The sequence below is a fragment of the Equus asinus genome, chromosome 4 (genome assembly GCF_041296235.1).
Source record: "Equus asinus isolate D_3611 breed Donkey chromosome 4, EquAss-T2T_v2, whole genome shotgun sequence".
Lineage (NCBI taxonomy): Eukaryota > Metazoa > Chordata > Mammalia > Perissodactyla > Equidae > Equus > Equus asinus.
This window is the reverse complement of record NC_091793.1, coordinates 42,234,333-42,240,059: the sequence shown is the minus strand read 5'-3', so window position 1 is coordinate 42,240,059 and position 5,727 is coordinate 42,234,333.

Sequence of the window (5,727 nt, the reverse complement as noted above, 5' to 3'; positions counted from 1 at the left end):
TTCCCCAATAATAAAAATGGGGTCTGGGGAAAGAATGAGACTTCTCCTTAAAAGAGAAGGAAAATGGGGTGTATTCTCAGGCCACTGGTTCCTTTACTATCTGTGCTTATAGTTTTGAAGCCTTGGGCAAGTTACTTAATAGCCTTGAACTTCACTTTTTTTCTCACTCTAAAATGAGAATATGATACCAAATGCCATGGTCACTAGGAAGACAGCAATTATATTTATCACATAACAGGAGCTTATTAATTCGTACATGTTCTTATTGATCCCCTTCTTTTCATCATGACTTTTACTTATGTAGCAAATGAAATTTCAGTAACAATACGTCTAATTAATTCCTCCACTCATTAATTCATTCAGCAGACATTTCTGAAAGTGCCAGTGAATCCAGGTGCAGGGCTTAGTAAGCCCAATGATATTCTCCATTCCAGAGACTGGAGGCCAAGCTTGGCAGCAGTACTGTTGATGAGTTGTTAAAGTATAATGGTAATGTACATTTACCCAGCCCTATGTGTCACAAAATACATTCGCATAACATAATTTTACTTAAATCTTCTTCCAAATCTGGAACATAGCAAGCTCCAGGAGGGCAGAGACCATACCTGTCCTGTTTATTACTATATTCCCCATTCCTAGCATAGAATCTGGCACATAATGGGAACTCCACAAGTATTGGTTGAATGAATGAAGGGAGGAATTGATGAACCAATAAAATAAACCAAAAAGAGAGATATTGGTAGCATTGTTTCACAGGTAGAGAAATAAAGTGTTGCTGGCTTTCGTATTTACCAGTCACTGAGTAAAAGGTAATTTCATCAACTAAACCACTTTTGGGTGAGATGGCATCTTACCCTTCTATTTTCTTGGACAGCAAAATGAGAATAAAGTAATGCAAAATAAATATAATATATAATAGCAGTAGTAGTAATAACAACCACAATAAAAGCTAATATCTACACAGTTCTTACCACGAGCCAGGCTTTGTTCTAGGAACTCCATGTGATCTTGGTGAGAACCCTGTTGGATGTGTTCCACAAGACAATGTATTTGCGACTCAGTGTAACTTCATCTGCTGAGGTCTTCCTGAGAACAAAGCGTGTGTAGTCCCCTCTTCACGTCTTCCCCCACTGGTAGAAATTGCAAACTCCTTGAGTGCACTCTCTGTCTTTTTCAGATCTGTATTCCCAGCATCCTGTTGTGCGTATAGCAGGTGTTCAATATGCTTCTGAGGACTAAGTGAAAGGATGATCTAATTGAAGGTCAGAAAAGGAAGTGCTCGATGAGGCCTAGAGTCGTGAGAAAATTTGAAGAAGGGCATACTTGAACTATGCTCAGCCTCAGTTGAACTTTGACAGACAGAGTGAGTATGACACATTGGGAGAACTGTAAGAAGGTTACACATCCTGCCTAAAGACTGGGACGGAGTGTGGGATGGGGTGAAGCTGGATGACCTCTCAGCCTCTTGTGGGATCTTCCAGTCCTTGGCACCATTGACTAGATATTTGGTTTCAGTCATCACCCTGTTCTTTTGCCCTTTTGTACCTTGGTCAGCTCTATTGATTTACTATTGCGTTCAATCTTTGCAAGTAAAGTGGAGCCATCAAAGCCTATGGGACAGCCCTTCTTTCATCATATGTGGAGCTTAAGGTAGGAACTTTGTGTTTTTTCCACTAGCATTGTCCAAAGTCTGCTGCACAAGCAGTTGTCCCAGGGGATGACATGGATTTATGAGAAAAGAAAACAGAAAAAGGTTCAGTGGTCAAATATGTGTGGGAAATGGAATTTCATCACTGCATAACTTCCCAGAGCCTTTACTAAATACTCTGATTCTGTAACAGGGAGCACGATGTGCAGAGGACTCCTAGCTTATTTAACCAAGGACCCTTGAAGGGGGTGTGTGAATGCAATACCACATGGCACTGGTGCTTCGCAGATTATATTCTATGGGAAGCACTGTCTTGGACCTCTTTATTGGGGAAGCATTTGCATATTTCTTAGAGCACTTGCATATTTATTAATCCATGGACCTTCTGCAGATACAACAATACCTTCCCCAGTCTTCTTCCAGCTGAGTTTGTTGTGAACACTCTCTGATCCCCACATCTGCCCATTTTGTACACTAGAGGGTAGTGTTGAGCCTGTTTAGAATTCCCCACACTTGGGACTGAGAAAAAGTATGATGAAATTGTCCTTCCTTTTCACATAAATCAGGGGAACTAAGTACCCAGCAGTTGTTGCTCTTACTGTAAAAACCATTGTGATGGGCAGGATTTTGTTCAAAATCCCTAAATTCAGAAGTTCTCAAAAACCACAGGCCAATTCTCCTCAGAAATTTCTGTCTGTACTTCTGTGCCTGAGAAGACAAAGTCGTCATCCGGGTTCTCTAGGGGCTTGTGAGTGGGTGCAAAAAAATGACAGAGTATATACAAAACTGAAAAAAGAGAGAAAAAGGGATTTTCTTGTTTTGTCCTGTCTGGGGTATTGGTAAAGGTTGGAATGGAATTGAAACATCCAAGAGTTCAGCCCCTGAACTACTTCTTAGTCTTTCTGCAGCTGCTGTATAAGCTCTTTTTCTTTAGCTGTCCTCAATTCTAGCCTTCTCATCTCCTACTCAATCTTCAAGACTCAGTTCAAACCCTACTCCCTCTTAAAAATTTAAAACCTGAGGGAGTCACCGTCTCTGAACTCTTATGCTCAGCCCTGGATTCTTAGTCTTAGTATGATCTTTTAAGAGTTCTCATTGATGTTCCTTTTATATCAACTATATTGTGAGGGCTTCAAGAATACGGGCCACATATTAATTACACTTGTCCATATTCCCTAGTAGGGATTTAGAAGCTCCACTGAAAGAAACAGACATCCATGGAGTTGCTACCATGTCGCAGGCAGTGAACTAGGTTCTTGCATGCTTTAGCTCAATTAAGATGGAATTTGACTGGCTGCAAAATTTTTGCCCTTTTCACAAAATTGTGGACCACTCAAAGAGTACATCTGAAAGGACAGAATACACAGGGCGACCTTATGTCCCAATTTACATTTGTTGTCCAGGCATAATTGTTAATAGTGTCTTCTTTCACTCTTAGAAGTGCCCCAGCTTGGTCCATAAATACTATGATAAACAGGCTCTGGGGTCAGATCTTCTAGCTTTGGATTCTGGCTCTGCCACCCACTAACTGTGTAACTTTGGGCAAATTACTTAACTTCTCTGGGCTTCAGTTCCCTCATGTAGAAATTGGGGGTGATAATGCCTTCCTAATAGGGTTATGTTAAAGGTTAAAGTTAATACAGTATGGTGCTTAGATGAATGGCTGTCACATAGTAAACACTCAAAAACGACAGTTATGATTGTCAAAGTGGACTTGATGATGGGAGCAAGCCCACAGTGACTGCCGTATGAAGTGACTCAGGGATGAGAGAGAAGCTAAGGACTGAGTGCTGATCTAAGGAGAAAAACAACGTTATGGGTGGTGAGTAGTGCTTTACAGCAGTGCCTCTCAAAGTGCCAAGCTTGGACCAGCAGCATCAGCAACATCTTGGATCTTGTTAAAAATGCAAATTCTTGGGCCCCACCTCAGATCTTCTGACTCAGAAACTTTGAGAATGGAGCCTGGCAATCTGTGTTCTAACATACCCTCCAGTTGATTCTGATGTGTGCTGAAGTTTGAGAACCACTCGTCTGGCACCTGCAATCAGGTCATCCTTTATTGGAGCTGAGGGGTAGTCAGAACCTTTGGTTTTCCTGGAAAGGAGATGGAACAGCAGAGAAGCTCCAACTAGTTACAGAACAACTTATTAAGCCAGAGAGGTTCAGGGTCAACATATCCCAGACCCCTGATGCTGAAGGCTACCCTAGGGAACTCTCATCCAGAGATTCTAAACGTGGACTCAGCCTGAATGTACTCCACATGTATTTTGTTCAGCCTGTTAAAAAAATCAGCCAGAAGTTAAAAATCGGAAAAATTTACACAAAAATCCAAATTTCTGGAATCCCTTAAAAATTCAGAAGCCTTGGCCTCTCTGGGTGGCATTGCCACCCAGCTACAGTTGACTGCCATGGAGGAGCAGCTGCTGCCTTAATGAGAGTATGCAGCCTCCAGCTTCTACTAATGCTCATCAGGCCAGCTGCACTCCTGTATATATGTTACCTGTCCTGTCCCTGTTTCCATTCATGACTTAGATGCCACATCCTGCTTTTAGATGAAAAAAGGTAGGACTGGAGAATGTAAGTGATTTGTGTAAGGTGCGTGGCTCAGGCCCTGGACATGACACTGTGTGTCAGGGGAGAGGGGGTCTCTGATCTTTTGAGCAGGGTCTTGAAGGAGGAAGAATTTGGTAAGCCTGAAGGGCTGGTCTTGCTGAGGTTCTCAAACTGTCCTGTGTATCAGAATCGTCTGGGTCAAGGATTAAAAATACACCTTTCAAAAGTCGCCTCCGCCTGAATCTGGTTCATCAGGGTTGGGGGGACTGGGACCAGGTATCTGCATGTAGAAAAAATCTCTCTTCCTTCTCCTCTCTCTTCACCCCAGAGATTATGAAGCAGATGGTCCAGGGAACACACTTTGGGAAACACTGAGCTATTTGTAACATGCCGGGTGGGAGCTATACCTTGGCTAGGTAGGGAGGTGTGGGAAGTGCAGGATGAGATCTCATCACAGGCTGCGTGTGCAGAAGAGAGCTGAAGGCATGAGCGGAAGCTGGGTAGAGAGATTTAAGTGTGGTAGGGACAGAAATAGTTGGGTTCTAGTAACCTGAGAAAGTTGTAACCCATAAAATGTAAATGCCCCTGAGCCAGATAGGCTAGCCTTTGAGAGAAAGTAAAAGAGTGATAGGAGCAGAAAAAACACAGAGGTGAGATTTCATGGTGAGAGATGGCAATGAGTTATTAGAGCTGAAAGATGACACCAAAAACGTTAGTTGTTGAAGGGCTTAAGAGGAATATTATGCAAGTACTCTTGTAGGGTACTTTGATCATCCTTAACTATAAAGAATCAAAAAGAAGAGGGAGCCCTGGCCTGGGGTCTTCCCACGCTCCATCCTTGTCTTACTTCCCATCTCCTTTCCCTGCTGTTCTCTACTCTTTCCCATCTCCTTAAAATTGTGTTTCTTCTTCTTCTTCCTCCCCTTTTCTATCTCTTTGTCTCTCTGGGTCTCTCTCTGTCTCTTTCTGTTTCTTTCTCTCTCTCTCTCTCCCTGTTCCTTTCTTTCTCTGGATCTCTCTCCCAATATGTAACTTACAAACCACACAAATAGTCATAGCATCAAAAAATACTCAGGGAAAAAACCATCCATCACCATGGAAGGAGAATCCAGGGGAAGAAACCAAACCCCTGAAAAAAGTTTCTAAAGTAATAAGTCGTTGTCAGATTCCAACCAGCCTGGGCCTCCACATGGAGAGGCAGAGGTATTTTTCTCTTGTTCCAAAGCCATGAGCAGAGTCCCATAGAGCTCTTCCGCTCCCACTGTGCTTTTTCCTCTGACCATTGCTGTCAAATGTGCTTTGTCATGTCATTTTCACGCCAGGCCTGGCGCATTTCTCTATATAGTAAAAGCTAATGAACTGTACGGCTTTTGGCAACGTTGGGCAATATACATGCTCCATTTGGAGCAGAGCAAGTCCTTGGAGTCTATAGCTGTGTGCACAACCTCAGGCTGTCCCTTGTGCTTCACGGGTCTGTAAATATCATAGCTGTGATCACTGCTCAGAATTATTAATATTCCAGAGGC